The 21016-nt window shown below is 36.2% G+C and overlaps 1 protein-coding gene across 50 annotated transcripts in view; it reads right to left on the bottom strand.

Moving 5' to 3' along the window:
- The window catches only part of PHF21A (PHD finger protein 21A), a 191465-nt gene that overhangs the window by 155205 nt on the left and 15244 nt on the right, over positions 1–21016 (bottom strand). For 26 of the 50 annotated variants that reach the window (XR_003722319.2, XR_013403260.1, XR_013403264.1 and 23 more), the window contains 1 exon segment: positions 6673–6713. The gene's annotated coding sequence lies outside the window, so the exon portion shown is untranslated. 50 annotated transcript variants of the gene reach the window in all.

Here is a 21016-nt window from a genome sequence, read left to right as displayed (position 1 = left end):
ATTCTTGAATGTGGCCTTAGACATTATTTTAGTACTCTGCCAAAGCAAAAGTCTGTTTTTGCCTGAATAAATTTAAATTTTACTTCAAATTTCTTTTCTTCTTTGCACCTATAAAACTTGTAGCTAGAGCTGCTTTTTAGCATTCATATAAACTGGGGAAGAGAACAATCAGAAAGTGAGAGGAACCACTACTCTTTAAACCAATACAATAAGATTCATGATCTTCATACTTCTAAATATTATTTACCTATGGGTAAAGTCTATATTCAACCTAAGTTTTCTAAGAGCCCTTTGAAAACTCTTTTAACAGAGTTATAATGGAATCATTAGGGAATATATTCCTGTGAATATGAGTTTTCATTATATTTGCTTATTCTCATTAGGCATAAAACATCAGAAATCTCTCTCTTAGGGCTTATATACTAGATTATACAACATCAAAATACTCAAACCTAAGAAAGAATAAATTCCAAAAATGCAAAATTCCTTTAAATTCACATTTGCAAACGACAGGAAAAGTTTACTGTAGAATGATAATGTTAACCAAAACATTTTAAAAGGCAGTATATTTAGGGGAGATATTAATAATTTAGAAAGGGAGACATACTGTGGTGAACAAATCTGGGTAGTTTTAGCTACCATCTTTTAAAATATTTGGAATGATAACCAATCAGTCAGTAAGTATCAGAATCATTAAGTCACTAAGACCAAGATTTTTGTTATCATGTAAGCTTACTCTAACTGCAATACTAAAGTTAAAACTACACAGCCACTTTAAATACCAAAATAATCTCCCTACTCAAATTCTTGACTTATATATTACAGTTCTTCTTGAAAACAACACTTGGTTTTAATTTTTACAAGGCTCTACCAGAAAATGTGTCCAAAATGATTCCTTATAATTTCTGTCAAGAATCACTTTGAAGTTGAAGGGGTATTTTTCAAATATTCATACTTCATTCTACTGGTAGTAACATAAAACCACAGTTCAACTCAATTTACATAAACTCTGGAAATGAACGGCAGGTTAAAACATGAAGAACTCACATTATACATGACAAAGGGCTAATATAGTTTATATATTTAGGGCCCTCACAAATTGATAACAAAAATCTATGAAAAAACAATTTACAGAAGAAATAAGAATGACCAAGAAACATGAAGAACTTCCATCATCAATTAAGACACAGAAATATAATTAAGATTATATGTTTTGTCTATTAAACTGAAGACCTATAAAATAATAATACTCTGAGCTGTCTAGAATTTATAAAGTGCCACTTTATAATTTGCTGATGGTTATCTCTAGGTAGGAGCACTGACAATTATTTACTTTCTTCTTTTTAGGGTATTGATATTTTCAAAATTTTCCATAAAAAATATGCACATTTTTTTAAACAAGAAAACATTAACCAAGGATTTGTAGATAAAGCATCAGAAAATGTTATACTATCAAACAAAATGCTCAGGAAAAGAAAAAGTTAAAACCAGGGTTTAACCTGAAGACTGTAAATGTCAAAGAGTGCCTCGCACAATAATAAGCCTGCAACTCAAGTTAATGAGGAGCTGATGGCTTTTACTTTCTCCATCAGATTGTTGTCTGCTTCTTAGAGATACACAAAGGCATGAAGTTTTATTCAGCAAGGACTCTGAATGCCAATTACTCATTTTATTTCAAAATAAAACTGAAGGGTTAAAAAAGTTAGGACTAGTTGTAGAAAAACATATGAAGGATTAGAAGATTCATTTGAAATTCTTTTTCTTTTCTTCAGAAAGGTCTCTTTCTGGATAGTAATTTTAAGAGATTGGTCTGTGCAGAAAGAAATTATAGACATGTATCTATAGTTTACAAAAAAAAGGCAGGTACAAGTTGAATCTTGTTTTTTTAATTTTATTTTTTCTTGTAGAGAAGAGGTCTCATATGTTGCCCAGGCTGGTTACGAATACATGCTGAATCTTTTGAAGAAATTTTTTTCCTGAGACAGGGTCTCACTGTGTCACCCAGGCTGAAGTGTAGTGGTGCGATCACAGCTCACTGCAGCCTCAACTTGCTGGGCTCAAGTGATCCTCCTGCCTCTCAGCCTCTTGAGTAGCTGTGACTACAGGTGTGCCCCACCACACCTGGCTGATTTTTGTATTTTTTTATAGTGACAGGGTTTCGCCATGTTGCCCGGGCTGGTCTTGAGTTCCTGGGCTAAAGTGATCCATCCACCTTCAGCCTCCCAAAGTATGGGATTACAGGTGTGAGCCACTACACCCAGCTGAAAAAATATTTTGAGGTCTTGGACATCTCATGCAGTCATCATCTGAACACCACTGGGAGGCAGTTTATAGCATCAAAAGAATTATTTGCTACATTTGTAAAAGATGATTTAACATATTTTGACCAATTCTAACAAGTTATAAATAATAAATCAGTTGCTGCAAGGTGAATACCATCAGACTCGTAAGACGGTAACACACTGTATTCCAGCATAATGAATGACTCTAACCATCCAATAGTTCTACAAGTCACTATCAGCAAGGCCACTTGCCTAGCCCAAAATACTAGCATATGCAATCTTCCAAACTGTACACGTCAAACCATTCTGATACCTAATGGCCTCTAACCTTCCAATAACAACAACAACAACAAAAAAAGACATAAAATCAAACACACAAACCAAACAAAAACGATAATCAAATCCCACTAAAAAGGTCAGTCATGATATATGGAAAGCACATTCACCACCCCAAAAACCAAAAAACGCTAATTCTACTTACTCACTGTGTGACTACTCTCATCCTCGGGGTTTGTTTGTTTGCTTGTAAATCAGGAAAATGGAAACAATATCACCTACTTCATAAGACTGCTGTGGTTTAAATAAGGCAAAATTATATGAAAAGCCTTTTGCCAACTGTAAAGTTTTATGACGGTTTTAAAACACTTAATTCTTTTCTCTATACAGAACTTTTAATAAAACTTCTCTACATAGTATATATCTAGAAGACTGTAGCCTTTTATGTTCTCAAATTCTCTGTGGAGGTTCTTCTAACTATTTCTCTGGGTATACTTCTGCTTGAAGGTATGTGACCTGCAGGTATTTTATTATGATTCTAATAACTCGTAGGAAAGCTATAACTCCGATTTGGATGTTACTGACTTGACAGAAACATTTTTCCAATCAAAACTTGACTCATCAACCAACATTTCTTTAACAATAAGTCCATGCCAGTGTGCCCCCAAACTGTCCCTAAAAAGGACAACTCCATGTTCTCTATACCATGCATTTATTTGATGTGAAACTCCTCTGCTTTTTATCTATATTCTCAGACACAATGTTTAAGTTTAATTCATTTTCTTACATAGGAAAAAGTAGAAGGTCTTGACAGATCTATGTATCTTTACTTCTTGTCCCATGCTTAATATCTGAATATCAGGTTTCAATTTGTACAAAATACTTACTTCTTACTATGTATCTAACACGTAGGGAGATAAAATAATATCTTTATTAGCAGTAGTGCTAAAATTACCATGAATGCTAAAAATAAAAAAATTCTTGGCCGGGCGCGGTGGCTCACGCCTGTAATCCCAACACTTTGGGAGGCCAAGGCCGGCGGATCACAAGGTCAGGAGATCGAGACCCTCCTGGCGAACATGATGAAACCCCGTCTCTACTAAAAATACAAAAAAAATTAGCCGGGCGTGGTGGTGGACGCCTGTAGTCACAGCTTCTCAGGAGGCTGAGGCAGGAGAATGGCGTGAACTCGGGAGGCAGCGGAGCTTGCAGTGAGCGGAGATCGCGCCACTGTACTCCAGCCTGGGCAACAGAGTGAGACTCCGTCTCAAAAAATAAATAAATAAATAAAATTATTCTAATACTATTTATGAAAACATTAACATTTACTAACATGAATCAATATAAATGACAACATTAAAAAACACAATATATTGTCTATTTTCTTATCATTTAGCAAATTTTCAACACATCTTGATTTATTTTCGTCACGGTGTTTCTTTTATGACACTACACAAGTGAACAGAAAATACTACTGCACAAAGCGCTTGGCAACCCTGATTTTAGAGGTGAACCCTCTGAATCTGGTAAGGTTACTATGTTCAAATCCCAGTATGACAGCTGTTGACAAATACCTCCTTAGCTTGTTGGATATTTCCATACTATTAAATTATATTTAATAATGTTGTTTCCTATTAAATTAAATCAAAAAATATATATGCATACATATCATTACATTTATGATACCTAAATACCTGAATGTATGTGAGTATAAAGTATCTTTCTCATCTCTATTTGTTTTGGAGGGGGTTGGGGGCAGGTCCTCACTTTTTAAAAAAGGAATCTCTACACAGGTCATACCTCCACTGCAATGTGCAGGCTATTACGGTGCCTTGGGCCAGGCTGGGGTTCCCCATAGCACCCTCCTGCACAAGTCTATGTAGTGTCCTGGACCCCTCCCTACCATCATCAGTGCTCAGCCCAATATACAGTTTCTACCTCTGCTTCCTGGGGTCCAGGCTGTCTGCATACACACATTCTTCTATTTCCTAACTTTCTTGACGAAAATTAAGCATGTCTACTAAATTATCCCAACCACATCCAACAAAAGGAAAAGTAAGTAAATTTTAAAATACACAGATATTGAAAATGGAGGAGGCTGGGGAGTAGGGTGTGAGAGCATAGTGACAATGAGGCCAAGGTTTTAGAACTAGTTGTCACATTTACCAGAAGGTTATTAATATTTAATGACTATTTTTAAAAAACTGTCCAGACAAGCCTGGCCAGAATCTTACAAATACATACCACACAAAGGATAACACAAGTGGGTGTGGTAGTCTCAGCATAACCAATAAATACTTAATAGAAGTGGAAGTTATGGGAGATAGACTTCAGATCAATATAAGAAAAAGGAAGAACTAAGGATAAGAGTTGTACAAAAAAGGAATGGGTTACCTTATGAGGTAGTGGGCTCCCTGTCATTAGAAGTATTCAAGAATGCTGCATATCATATCCCCCTCTTGGAGATTCACAATGCACATTAGCATATTAAAGGTTCTGAGAAGTCCTGCAGTAAAGAAACCTGTTTAACTTTGTTTAATGCAGCATTTCCCAAATTATTTGACCACAGAACCCTTTTCCCACCCCCACCCCACCTCAATAATACTTATTTTCTGTGGGAGTAGAATTCCTCAGAATACATTATAGAAGATGAGCTACATTTTTAAAAAATGTGGTATTCAATATGTACCTGAATAACAACCTGTCAGGGATCTAGAAGAAACTGCCACACAAGGTAAAATATTGGAGAAGGTCCTTAACTCATTTATACCTAGTGTTCCATTATTGGAACACTAAGCTTGTGGGAGTTATTTATATCCTACTGCTCAAGGTCATCGCCAAGGTCTGATTTTCACAAAAAAATCTGCAATCTCCGGTATAAATGGGTTAAGGTCCCTTCTCTAAAATTCTATCCCATGTCAAAGTAAAGAGCTATAGGATCTTGATTATTTATTTTAAAAGGTTTAATGAGAGAAAGGCTAGTAGAATAAAAAGGTAGTAAATGCAAGGATTAACTAGTTCAAGTGCCTCCACGAAACATGTTCAAATCCCAGTCCCCAAAAGGAAGAGAGACACCACAAGCACCATAAACTATCAAAAGGAAACCTTGGCCAAATATCTGCTATATCTACTCTACCCACCAAGTTAATTACTATTTGAGAGAGAGGATTTAAAATTTTTTTTAAAAAGTAGTAGTCTTGCATTAGGTGACTACCCTATTCCAGCTATCTTATTTGAGTTTAATTTTTTTCATAATACATACTCTCCTAATAAAGTTAATATTTGTTTGATGATTAGTCACTAGATTGCCCTGTGCGTTCAAAGAAATGTTCAAGAGTGATGAACAGCCATTAAAAAAATCTATCAAAGTAGATATTAGGAAAAAGTGTTCGCCTATATGCCCCACATGATTACATTTCTCTCTCTCTTTTTCTTTTTCCTTTTGAAGAATTATATAAAACAACACACGCTAAAAATTTACTATCAGATATGAGGCTAACTAATCCAATATTAAGTTTAAGAATGTAAATAAACACTAGTCCCAAATTTCAAAGTCAAGTTTCCACAGTTAAATTAACCTAAGTCATTTTGCACATATACTAAGGCCATCAAATATAACAGCATATTAAGTAACATAAAACACTACAGGAATCTTAATCTTCTTTTTTTTTAAGAGATGAGGGTCTTGTTTTGTTGCCCAAGCTGAACTTGAACTGGCTCAAGCCATCCTCCTGCCTCAGCTTCCTGAGTAACTGGGGCTATAGGCACACACCATTGGGCCTGGCTAGGAATCTGAACTTTTGAATTTCTTGACTTTTGAATTCTCAACCCGAACCATTGCATTAAGGACATTTTTGGAAAAACGGGACTTTTACATTTTAACAGGTTATCAAATGGTGGAACATGCAGGCTTAGTTGTATTAGCAGAAACACAAATGCATTTGAAATATAGCTACATGAAATTAGACAGTTCATTTCCACTTAGTGCAAACAGCAAAGCCCTATTTCTGGGAGAGAGCTTTTGTGCAAAAAAAAAAAAAATCACAATATTTGAATTCTTATCCAGCTAGCATCAGGATCAGGCATACTATGTCCACCTAGTGAAAGTACTTACCAATTTTGGGGAAACTGGCTCTCCTTCAGCAATCTAGCCCCCTATAACAGAAGAACGGGAAAATGGAATTAGACAACACACACATATTTATGACATGTCATTAAAAGTTGAAGACTCAAAGATTTCTGATTTTAAGAAGAAAAAAACAAAACACATACAAGTTTCCAAAGTTTTAAAACCCAAAAGAAAAAAAGAGAAGCAATAGGTAACTTTTACAAAGCAAAGAAAGAACTCAAGGGCAGTTAAATCGCTACTTTTCCATACTTTTTCAAGACAAGGAAAAGTAAGTAGTTGATAATTTTCCTTTCGTAAGAGACATATAGAAATGAAATGCACCTCACTTAAATAACATACAAATACTCCTTCATCCCCAACAAGTGACCTCTACTATCAGTTGTTTTACATTAACAAATTAAGCTAACATCACTAGTTCTTAGTTTGGTCCTCATAAAAGGCATTTTCTTCAATTAATCTTGAAATGTACTTGCCTTATGTAAGGCTTTAAAATCACAGCATTTTATTATAATATATAGTCAGAATTTTAACTAAACTTTTCTTCACATTCTTAGATGTGTCTCACCTTTTTCTTTTTTGAGACAGAGTCTTACTCTGTTGTCCAGGCTCGAGTGCAGTGGCACAGTCACAGCTCACTGCAGCCTCAACCTCCCAGCCTCAAGCAATCCTCCCACCTCAGCCTCCTGAATAGCTGGGACTACAAGTGTGCCACCATGCCTGGCTATTACTTTATTTTTTTGTAGAGTCAGGCCTCACTATGTTGCCCAAGCTGGTATCAAACCCCTGGGCTCGAGCAATCCTCCCCACCTCAACCTCCCAAAGTGCTGGGATTACAGGTGTGAGCCACCGTGCCTGGCCACGTCTTACCACTTTAAATTGTAAACCACATACGCAAAAGCTATTTGTTTCCACGCCACATATCTAATCAGTGATAAAGCCAGAAAGAAAATTTACGTTTTGGGATCCCAATCCAATATTAGGAAAACAAAAATTAAAACTTTTCCCTTAATATTTTAATATTTAATTATTTAAACTCCACTATGCTATGCTCTAAAACTACATGTCTTCCTTTTGCCTTAAATATGGTGTTTGTTGACTGGTATTACCCCAATAGTGTCTCATTTCCTCAGGGAATATTTCAAAAGAGCTTCATGTTTCTCAGATTGTAAATCTTTGTTTAACCATGTACAGTTATACCAAACATACAATAAAATTATTTGAAAGGGCCCCGGTTCATACAGTTAGCATTCATTTCCAAAAGAAAGTAATGTGCTATTCTATTCTGCCTTTTCTTTAGCAGCTGTCCTTTTTAAATTTCTCAGGCCCATGCAAATAACAATTTTAATCACAAAGGTTAGGATGACTCCCAACCAAAAGAGAAATCATGCAACAATCTGTAGAACAATGCAGCTATTAAAAAGTGGATTCTTAACACTACTGATATCTATAGGATTCTGTGCCACTCAAAAGGTTGCCTGAAACAGTAGCAGGCACATAGTAAATGCTCAATAAATGTTTGTTAAATCAATGAATTGACTAAATAGACACTTAAGCTGTCTGTTGAGGGCTTATCTTCCCTATTAGGGCTTTCATGTTAGCTCCTTCAGGCTGGCGATAATTTCTTATGCATCGATTTCTAGCAGCATTATTTGTTAAATGAATGACTTTCTGGAATTGTTTTCATCCACCTTGTTGATTAGGAAGTAAAATATTACCACTTTAAAATATAATAAAAAGGAAAAGACTGATAAATTGGACAAAATTAAAATTAAGAACCTCTGTTCATCAAAAAAACACCATTAAGAAAGTGAAAAGGTAAACCACAGAACTGGAGGTGATAATTATAGTATATATAATCAACACAGGCTTATACCCAGAATATATAAAACATGTTGAAATTCAAAGTGATGAGGATGGGACTGGGATTTTAACTTATAGAGCATTTGAGAAAGTATTAATAAATGCTGCTGAAAAGGCATATCCAACAAAAGACAGCACAATGTACATATACCTTATCTCCAAGGCATTTTCCCCAAAAATGAGTAGCAGGGCCAATCCTAAACTGATAAAGAATTTTGCCATGATATCCTGAAATCATGATGTCATCAAACTGCTCATAAGACTACTTGTAGGGACTGCAGAAATCGCATAGAAAATCAAAGCTGGAGAAGTTAAGTGATTTCCCCAAAGGTCACTCAGCTAGCTGATAGTGAAGCTGGAGAAGAGCTTACGGGCTCGAGATTCCTTGGCTGAGCTCATTTTCCACTAGACCTTACTTTTTCTTAACCCGCTGCAGCAGTTACTCTTCTAAAAAACAAACTACAATAAACACTAGCAAAATATTTTTGGAAAAGTCTGCACATAAAGTTTTAAAGGAAAATCACATAAGTAAGCCATCTAGGGCAAGTCTTAAAACATGAAATCCTGGCCGGGCACAGGGGCTCATGCCTGTAATCCCAGCACTTTGGGAGGCCAAAGCGGGCAGATCACAAGGTCAGGAGATCGAGACCATCCTGGCCAACATGGTGAATAATAATTATTTAGTAGAAGTCGCTACTAAAACTACAAAAAAAAAAAAAAAAAAAAAAAAATGAGCTGGGTATGGTGGCGTGCACCTGTAATCCCAGCTACTTGGGAGGCTGAGGCAGGAGAATCCCTTGAACCTGGGAGGCAGAGATTGTAATGAACTGAGATCGCACCACTACACACACTACACTCCTGCCTGGTGACAGAGTGAGTCTCCATCCTCCCCCCCAAAAAAAGAAAAAAAAACCCATGAAATCCTTTAAACCTAAGGGATCCCCATGAATGGGCTTCAGAGGGGTCTGTCAACTCCTTCATACTATATGCTAAATTCTATACATATCAGCAGAGGTACAGTTTTCTTGGAAGAGGGTCCATGGCTTTCACTGGTTTCACAATGAGGTTCACATACCCAAAAAGAAGAAATTATTTTTAGACTAATAATTCTTAAACACTGTGCACATGAGAAATCCCAAAGTCTTTCTTCTTAACATTGCATATTAATTGACTACCATTTGGAAATTGACAAAAAAAAAGAAAAGCAAATATTTTATTTCTATAATTTAAGAAGACTCAGCAGCAAAAAGCAACATCTATACACACATTTGTGCTTTTTACACTATCCATATGTAAAACATATTTATGTTTGAAATTCAAGTTTGATTTCTTCATGTTAAGCTGGTTAAAAGCCACTTAGTTTGTTTTTCACATACATTTCACGCTTCTAACTAAGGTACTTCAAAATTTTAATCATATTTGCTTAAATTTTTAAAAGATAGATTTGTTCTTGAAAAATATATCCAAAACACCTAAGTTAGAGTAAATGAAAGTATTTGTGCTTTTAGAGGTGTTATATTATCTTGCTAATATAATGTCATACAAAAACTGAAGATTGTTTACCTCTCCAGAACTTCAAAGGTAACTGCTCTAATTAGAGCTGGTAAAGAAACAAATCATCCGATTTCTGATATGGTTATAATATTTTAAATATTATAAATAAATCTAAAGTGATTAATAATTATTTAAATACCTTTTGTAAAATATCTGAAACCCTTGCATATGAAGAATCTGTATCAAACAAACAAAACTTGCAGAGAAAAAGTTTAATACTAGCTCATGTTTTAAATTAGGCTAAAATTTAATTCACCCTACTACAAATTTCAAATAATTAAGTTTATAGCCTGTGCTCAATCATAAATTTTGATAAGGGACTAGAATAGCACAGATAATTGTCATTCAAAGATACTTTAAAATGTCACCTTACCCAGAAGATTCAATCTCTTCTCTTCCCCTACTATACCAAACTGATAGAGGCCCCCAAACTGAGTTTTATATACCACTGGCTTTACTGTTTTTTATCCGCCCTTCCTAACTTCCAACAGAAAGCAAGTAAGTTTGAAATAAATGTAAATGCAGATAAGTGGTTAGAAGAAAAGGCAGAATCCCATTTGATCAGTTTAGTCCTTGGGGCCCCAACATCTTAAAAACCATCCCTCTTGTCCCCACCTCTCTTACCCTCTCCTGGACATTCCTCTAGTTCTTCTCCCTTTACTCTCATGGAGCATCGATCTTCCCCTCATCATTACTGGATCATTTTGTTCCTTCTATCTTAGAAAATAATAATTTAAAAAAAAAAAAAAACCCTCCCTTGACTCCATATCCTTCTCTAGTTATCGTCCCTGTCTGGGCTCACATTTATAGCAAAACTCCCTAAAAGAGTTAACCATACTCCCTCGCTCTAATTCCTCTCCTCCCATTCTCTACAGAACACAACCCATTAGGGCCTTTGCCTCCCTCCATTCTTGTGAAGATCACCAATGATTTAACAGTTGTTAAATCCAACAGAAAACAGTCTTCACTTCCTTGACCAGTATCTTTTGGCCCATTGATCATGTCTTCCTCCTGGAATTTTTTTTCTCTTGACTTCCAGGAGATCATCCTCTCTTGATTTTCTTCCTCATCAATCTGGCTACTCTCCTTGGTTTCTTTTGCTCGTTCCTCCTTGCCTCCAATACCTCAAAATGTGGAACTGTCCCAGGACTCAGTTCTTGGAACTCTTCCCCTTAGGTGATCTCACACAGTCTCATGGCTATAGAAGGATCTACGCACTGGCAATTCCCAATGTTTACCTCCAGCACACATCCTTCCCTGAATTCCAAACTCATATACCCAACTGCCCACTCAACACTGGTCAAATAGGTATCTCAAGCTCAACACATCCAAAACTAAACTCCTGACTACCTCTCCCCTAACTTCCTCCTCAGAGTCATTCCCATCTCAATAAATGGTAACTCCACCCCCTCAGAAGAAAAAATCCTAAAAGTCATCTTAAGACTCTTCGTTTTCCACACTCCACATCTACTCCAACAGCCAACTATGTGCCTCTACCTTCAAAATACATCCACCATGATCACTTGTCTCAACTCTCCTACCACCTCCCTGGTCCAAGTCACCTTCACCTTTCACCTAGATAATTACAACAGCCTCCTAACTGGCCTCCCCAGTTCTACCCTAGCCCCACTAAGGTATATTCTCTCGCGAGTCAGAGTAAGCTTTTCAAAATCCAAGACAGATCTTGTTACTCCTCTGCTCAAAACCCTCCAATGGCTTCCCATCATACACCGAGAAAAGATGAAGTTCCTTTCAATGGCCCACAGGCACTAAGTGATTTGGGCCTCTGCCATTCTAAGCCGTCCCATCTCCCTATTGCTCAATCCATTCCAGCAACACTGGCCGCTTTTCCTTACTTCAGACCCTCCAGGCAAGTTCCCTTCTTGGGGCTCTGGAACGCTCTTTTTCTCCAAATACCTTCATGGCTCGCTCACTCCCTTAAATTACTGAGGAAATCTACAGCAGTTTCAGGAGCAAAAGAAAACTAAAATAAAGACTAAAACTATAATCAGAATTATTCTGCTCCCCAACTTTTACTTATGCTCTTCCTTATATCAAGAATAATACCTTTTTACCCTCTCTCTAACTATCCAAATCGTACCCACACACTAGGGTCCAGATAAAGACTCGCTGATTAACAGAGATCTGCTCAAACCATCCTACTTCCCAATTCTTCCTTTGTTTAAACTCCTGAAGTGTTTATCATCTTTCTCATTCATTTTTAAATTTAACCACATACTGCCTCACATTTTAATCTAACCCACATGACATCTCCCTAACTAGAACACACATACACATACACAAAAGAATAGAATACCTTGTACAAGTAGTTCTCAATACTAGATCAGGATAACACATAAAACTTCAAAAAATACAGATCCACAGGCCCTACCCTTAAAGATATTGAATATATTATGCCTTATTTAGAACCCATAGATCTGTATTTAAGTTTCCCCAAAAGATTCTAATAGGGAGCCAGGATTAGAAACCACTGCCTGCCTTACTGTACTCTACTTCCTTCAGTACCTAGGAAAGTAGGCCCTCAAACAGCCTCAAACTAGAATGGACACCTCAGAGGGCCAGATCCGTAACTTCATTTCACGGAGGAACAGAGGTCCAAGAAGTCCAGATGACTAGCTAATATCTACAAAGATAATGATAGGCAAAGCTCAGCCTAAAAGCCAGATTAATTGCTCTCAATCTAGGAATCTTTCCATTAAACTGTACATAAATAAATGATAGCAATAAAAATCCACAAATCACAGATAGGTGTAGTAAACACTGATTATTTATTACTTGACCAATGGTTATAGTGCCTAAGTTCTAAAACAGTGCATATTAACTTCTATATGCTTGAAAAATGTGAGCCATACTAGCTAATAAAAGACTTTGAGGCCAGAGGGCAATTACAGGAAGGCTTTTAAGTAAAATTAAAAAACAGAACAATTTTTCTAAGTCCTCTTATATACAAAAACTGTTAGACCCATTTTTTATGGTTGAGAAGAAATAGCAGAAATAAATGGAAAGAAGAAATCTTGCTTCCTCACTCTATAAAGTATAAAAATTCGTATTCACAAGCCTCCACAGCTCTCACAAAGCTGTTTACTGAGCCTAATCATCATAACGAAAACTTCTTAATTATAGATCAGACTTACTAAATCACTCCATATCCCAAGACAACTCAAACTCTATCTTAATAATCAGTTAACCTCAGGACTAAACTTCTTGTCATTAACAACAAAAAAACAACTCAGGTATCTATAAGGCATTATAAAAGAGTTCGAGCTTACTTTGGTGTACAGGGATTTAAGGAAGTGCCTCCTATTAACACTAATGGGAGTTCTGGGTGTAAACCATAAGCACCAAGGAGGAGGATCAATGCCCAGCACTGCATCTGTGAGAACCCTTTCTATTGCACTAACTGTAACTACTGGGAGTTGTTCACTCAGAAATGGGATAATAGACCCAAATTCCTATGTCTCTAAAGCACAAAGATAATTCAAATAAAAGTCACTAAGAAAGGTCAGTGCTAGATACCAGATTTTAAAAATAAACAAGAAAAAGCTAAACTAAAAGAACAATTAACACATTAAGAAAATTTTATAAAACAGCATCAACGTACATAGAAGAAACTAGTGAATTGCTAGAGAAAAATATCTCACACAAAAATAAATTCAACAAGATTAAAACAACCAAATTTTAAAAAATTAAAGCACAGTAAACCCATCTATAGCCAGAAGCTTATCCAGAGAAACACATACACACAAAACAAAACTCAAGTCCTGCCCTGAAGGAGCCCTCAGTATACTACAGTCCTTGCTTTAAACACAGAAGAAAACTCCTGCTGCATTGATAGCCAAGAATAATCAAGAGTACTTCCAGATAAATGGACAATGATCACAAGCTACCGAGGACGAGCAAAACTAACTAAATAAAAATTATAGCACCTTATTGTGTTCCATCCTGCCTCACTTCTCAATATGGCACTGCTGTACTCACTAGGCTGGAAAATGAGCAGGTGCCTTTCAGGCTATAGAAAAATTAGACACACACACACACACACACACACACACACACACACACCCTAAACACAAACACAAACACAAAGGGAATGATACTCTTTCACTTGAAGGGGCTTAAAAAACGCAAGGCTTTGCTGCAGGCCTACAAAACTCAGAGTAGGCCTTACCGAAGAAGTGAGAAAAAAGCCAAGGTTTATTCCAAATCCACATTTCAAGCACTAAAAGAATTAACATTTATTTCAGTTAAAAGGTTTTGGCAACAATCCATTTTTTAAAAAGGAAAGAGAAATTAAGATTTTCCCTGTTTCTAGCCTGAAAGAAAATTAGAATCTCTTCTCTCTGACTATACAGGTTTAGCTCCACAACACAAATAAAAAAGAACCCTGACTTTAGGCCTAAAAACTAAAAATGGTTCCATACAATTTACATTTTTTTAAAAATCTTCATAGTCCAACATATTGATCCTCTCTCACCACTGCTATCCTTAATGAACATTTATCTTTTTAATCAGTACTTTGAAATGTCAATGAGAAGCGGAAACAGCTACAATACACTGGGAATTTTAACTTTTGAAACAAAAACCACAAAGAAACAGGAGTCTGAAACATAAAGCCTCAATCATGCTGATAAGTAAGTGGTCCTAAAACTTGAAAGTGAAAGCAATACAGACCTCAAAAAGAAGTTGTTTGCTTGATATTAATGCTAGCCTTTAAAACCAAAAATATGTTCTGTTACAGAAGACTGAAATCAGGGCTTCCATTAACCTTGTTTAAAAAAAAAAAAAAAAATCCCACGAGCATGGATTTTTTTCCTAAGTCTCTTCATCAGAGCAGCATGGGGTCCCATTAGGCACCCTATTTTACTTCCACCTTATAAATAACGTTAGCTATTCGCTATTTCCATGGAAACCAAGTACAGAGAAACCCACTTAAATGAATACCGGTTAAAAGAATAAGTTTTATTTTAGAAAGATTTTACTGCTATAGATGAACTCTTCTGGGGAATACTACAAAGTCTTCTTAAGTATAATTTTTTGAAAATATATCTTTGGTGTAGAGGGAACTTATTAAAGGTCCTGTTAAATAAGTATACTCCTTGCACTAAATGGTAGATGTCAAATAACATCATAACATTAAAGACACATTTTCAATGCACAGGGGTTTAGATGCACAACTTCCACTGACTATGCTTCCCCATGCATTGGGGTGGAATAATTACACCTATGGGTCTAATTTAAACTAATGCAACCAAATAAATTCAGAAATAAGGCTACCATTACCTTGTAGTGACTCCTAATGAACACACCCCACAACTGCAGGCATATGTACAACTTACAGTGCAAAGAAGAGCAAACAAGGGAGCACGTAACAAGTTTCTAACCACTGTTACCACGTCTAAAGATAGCAGGTAATCAAAAGTCCCTCCTCAACAAACCATTTTATAAGTAAAACAAGCATTCCTTAACCAATACATACATTCGCGTTAAATAGAAATAGAATATGTACAAGAAGGAAGTGTGGAACAAGACTTGTGACCTGCAACTTTAAGCTGACTTACATATTGTCCTGCTTATGCTAAGAAATGATGGTCCGTACAACCGTCACAGATAGGCAAGTGTACATAAAATAAAATGCAGCTCCTAAGAACACAAGCTCAAAACTAATAATCTCAGAACTTCTAAAAGCAGAAGGGGTAAGAGAAGCTAGAATCTTTCCAGCAGGCATGGTTCTTCATTAAGTTAGCGGTGGCTCAGACCTCTTCAGTAAGTTAAAAGAAAAATGAAAATATTATCCTAAAAGAGATTACCAGTATTAAACTAACAATGTATGGAAAGAACATTCTCAAACACATTTTTCCTTTGAGTATACCAATGTACTTAACTGTAGTGCATGTTTTGAAAATACAAAGTTACTTTTCTGTTATGTTTTACACATTATAGATAAAGATTGGCAAAATGCTGGTAATTGTTAAAGTTAGGGAATAGGTTCCTGGGGTTCGTTATATTATTCACTCTATTTTTATAAAAGTTTTTAAATTTCCATAATAAGAAGTTATTTAAAATCCTATAAAGTTAAGGCTCTTGTCTCAAATGTTTTTGTCTATGTATAATTAAATAATAGATGAAATGCCTGGTATAGATCTTAGAAGCTACTGAACTGATTGACTGACTGAGACAGTGTTTTGCTCTGTTGCCCAGGCTGGAGTTCAATGGCATGGCACAATCGCAGCCTCGACCTACCAGGCTCAATCAATCCACCCAGCTCAGATTCCCTAATAGCTGGGACTACAGGCACATGTCACCACATTAGGCTAATTTTCATATTTTTTGTAGAGACAGGGGTTTGCCATGTTGCCCGTGCTGGTCTCTCTCTTTGTTTTTTTTTTTTTTTTTTAAGACGGAGTCTCGCTCTGTCGCCAGGCTGGAAGCAGTGGCGCGATCTCAGCTCACTACAACCTCCGACTCCTGGGTTCAAGCGATTCTCCTGCCTCAGCCTCCTGAGTAGCTGGGATTACAGGCATGTGCCACCATGCCCAGCTAATTTTTGTACTTTTAGTAGAGACAGGGTTTCACCATGTTGGCCATGATGTTCTCAAACTCCTGACCTCATGATCCACCCGCCTCGGCCTCCCAAAAAGCTGGGATTACAGGCGCGAGCCACCACGCCCATCCCTATGCTGGTCTCAAACTCCTGAGCTCAAGTGATACAGCAGCCTCAGCCTCCTAAAGTGCTGGGATTACAGGCATGAGCCACCACACCCGACCAGAAGCTACTGATTTTAAATCCAGCATAGACATTAACTCAACATGTAACCGTAATTAATTTCCAAGTTTTACTTTTCTTACCAAACAATTACGTTAACAATTTAAACTCACTAGGAGAAATCTAAAAAGGAAAGGGTCTGCTCCTTTTCAACTATCAACCAACGAAATGTAAAAGATCAATATACAATAAGGCATCATCATCATATTTTGTATTTACAAATCAAGAAAGCAGTCTTCTCAATTAATAAATCAAAATATTTTAGCAATTCACAACACCAAAATTTCCATTTTATTCTCTAATTAGGTCCATGAGACTAGAGAGCAATCTAATAAATTAATGCTTATTTTAGTTAAGTAACATGCCTACCTCTTCCTCAACTTTGCCTCTATCTCACCCACAACCAGAAAATACAGCAATTTCTGAGGTAAAAAGGTATTTTTCTATTCTCTTCCTTAGTTCAGATATAAAGTATTTTACAAATATTCAGTTACTGTACAAGTGATTTTAAGCTATCTATTCTCCAAATTCCAGCTGAGGGCCCAAAGTAGGGGGTGTCCCCACAAACTGTTAAAGCTTAAGGTTTTGATAATAGCTCAGTATCTCCCTGTTTAAAAACTAATAATTACAATGGTGTTTTGTTTTTAAGAGAAATAGAAATAAAACAGTGGTGGTTTGAAGGGAAGGATGAACAACAGGCAGGGGACGGAGAAGAGACCATCGAGAGAGGAAGCAGAGAAGGGGGAGAGGACAGGCAACAGAGGGAGTCTGGGCAATCATCGGCGACATCTCTACACAGGAGCACCACCGGCTGGACAGGGTCCGGCAGAGCTGAAATGGGACTGCACCCCCGTCACATACAGCACCACTTTTTACAAACTAAGCAGGGACAAACTGATCTTCAAAATTGTATAATTCTTTAACTCAACCCCCAAAACGCTTGTAGAATCTCTTTCTAACACATATTTATCAAAATAAAATATACTTCTAAACTTTCCACAATTCCATTCAACTTCAACCAAGTGAAGCAACTTTTACAGATTCTGCAAAGAGCTAAAGTAAAGAAAACTTAATACTATATATTTGCTATGCTAATTTTAAAACTATAATGCTTTACTTACTGGCCACTCTATTGCAAAATAAGATTACAATTATTTAACTGAAAGAAAACTATACAACCCACTATAAAATTGCTTAGTTTTAAAAATACTTATTGAGTCAAAGTACAACACTTTATTTTTTAAAAAACTGGTTGTAATTTCTCCTTAAAAAGCAGATACAATGTTTTAGGAACAGGGACAAAATAAAATATACACCAATTCACCTATAGTAAATACACCTATTCACCTACTAGACCTTTATCAAACGGTACAGCTGGGTTAGTGAGAACAAAAAGTTAATAGGAGCCATTATGCTACTTTAACTTAAATTCTTGCTAAGGGTAACATATACCATATTCAGAATGTTTTGGTAAGCTATTACAAATACTTTTGTTGAATCACAGAAAAAAACATATCAAGGATCAAAGACCAAAAACGTTCAGATCCTAATCAGTAGTGAATGAATAAAGTTAATTATATTTTACACTTAATGATCTTTCCCCTTACCTCAATTACTGGTTTCACTTATAAGAGAGATACATACATACATTCTAATGGATATATTAACTCAATTATTTACCCCAAAACCCCTCAAATCTGAGGAGATCATTGTACCTTTTCTCATAATCAACTTGTTCTCAGGCTCAGTTTCTAGGCTCAATATAGGTAGCTTATGACAATTAAATATAGAAAGAAAATAACAATTACCATAAGAAAACATCAGGCACCAAACGAGAGGAAAATTCACAAAGGCAAAATGCCCAAAATCAAAAAGCAAATAAACTGTGCCCATCATTATTAGAAAGCATTTGTATGCCACTTTTATATCTCTGAAGTTCTACAATTGTTTCCATTAGTTGTTACACCCAAGCATGAGTTTTCAAGGGTTAAATACACACAATTTGTCAAGACCCAGTGGACTGCCCAGCTATTATTTAAGACTTTAGAGTTATAATGCCTAGTCTACTACAGACTTGATTCTAAGAGACCTACGATAAACTACATCAATATCTTGGTGCTGGTCTCACCAGCTGTTGAGAAAAAAAAAGAAAAGCTTATATCACTATGGGCTTTAATAAACATTAAATCCCCTAAAATATTTAGCAGGCTCTGTTAAAACTGACATATTCCCATGTATTTTCTATTTTTTCCCAGAGGTATTCAAAAATAAGAACTCATTAGATAACACTTTTATCATCCACACTGTTTCTCACCATGCATTTCAAGGGAGGAAAAAACCTCTCCAGCTAAATTGTTCTGTATTTACTCTTTTCCCATAAACTTTTAGTGGGACTGTAATAATAACAATAATAATGATAAGAGCAGCTATCACGATCGAGTGTCTCAAGATTTCCTCATTTTATCATCACAAGAACCCTAAGAGGTTGGTATTACCGTCTCTATATCACAGATGGAGAAACTGAAGTCCCAGTGACCAGCACAGTGGTATGCAGTATGTATGTGATACCTCTTTATTGGAGTGAGCTTAAATAATTAGCCCAAGGTCAAACATTAAACTTTAAGTGGTTATACTGAGATTCAAATACTGGGGTCAGATGCCAAAGCTCAGGCTCTTATCCTAACACTTGTCTGAATCCTTGAGAAGAGAAGAAAGGAGCAGAAAACTAAGCTTAAGTACCATGTATTTAGTATTTACTATGTGTCAGGCACTTCTACTAGTTTATACATTAATTCACTTATTCCTCATAACCACTTCATTTTATTCAAATTTTACAGGTGAAGAAACTGAGGCAGAGGCACAGAGCAGGAAGTCATTTGGACACAGTCTGAGCTAATACATGGCAAAGCTAGGATTTGGGCCCATGCAAAGTGGCTCCTGCACCAACATCTTAACCTCTGTGCTCTACCAACACGCTATAAACTCCCCTTCACTTGAATTACACGAAAACAAAACTTTTAACCTTTTCACCAAATTACTAAATTGTAAGCTTCACTGAGAGAAAACTAGTAGTGCTTTTCTAAGCATGTAAGCCAGACGTCTTTACAGGCACACAGGATATGCCCCTGATGATTAGATCATTGCACGACTCAGGAAGTAGCACACTGTAAATCTGGTTAAGAGCCCCCAGCCCACCTTTCTCCACACTCAGACCCACACTAACCAGGAACTGCAAGAAATGGGCAATTCAGAGACGTCCCTGTGCAATCTTCTATAAAATGAATGTCACTCTGAAAATATCCCAGTGTGTACAGTACACTTCCATCACCCCTTCTTCTTCCCAAACACCATAAAAAAACACACACACACATATAAAAGGAATGAATGAGTCTAAGCTACTTAAAAATCATAACAAATGTCCAATGATAACTACAAATTTAAATGAGAAAAAAGCAAAATTCTCATAATTTTGTAACTTGTCCAAATTTTACATTTAAAAAGCAGTAGGCCTCTTTGACTCAATTCTTAGACTACCTTCTTATCATAAATGTGCCTTGAAAGATGCAAAGAATTTTTGCTTCAGATTCCGAATATCTTGATAGGCGTATTTAAAACAAAAAACGTTTGACTGTTGCAGTATAAGTTATTGGGCTTTTTATACTAATATCTAATAGCATGACAATGTATTTAATTACACAAATAAAAGTATTAGGCATGGATTTAATATCTGTATATTAACATGTAACACACAGAAAATAAATATAAGAAACAGGACTGGACCTAAAGGTACTGAGAACCTGACACAATGAAAACAGGAACTACTGCAGCTCCCTCCATTGACATCGTAAAGTTGCCACATTTTCTGGGCTCTCTTTTGAATTAATGTGGCATCTGTTCCAAGTACAGCATGCTAACATTTTACTAAAAGATATTTTCATTCTACATTTGTATCTGATTTGCTTTTTATTTGAACTCCTGTTTTATTTCAATGGTCATTATTTCTTTATACCAAGTTGTCAATTTGGCATTCCTAATCTATCTCCCCTGAGCACAAAAGGGTGGGGGGGAACCATCAGCTTAAAACTCTCTCACAGCAATAATTACAATATGTTTTGCATATAGATTAAATAA

The sequence above is a fragment of the Macaca mulatta genome, chromosome 14 (assembly GCF_049350105.2).
Source record: "Macaca mulatta isolate MMU2019108-1 chromosome 14, T2T-MMU8v2.0, whole genome shotgun sequence".
Classification (NCBI taxonomy): Eukaryota; Metazoa; Chordata; class Mammalia; order Primates; family Cercopithecidae; genus Macaca; species Macaca mulatta.
This window is presented reverse-complemented; position numbering and strand designations above follow the sequence as displayed.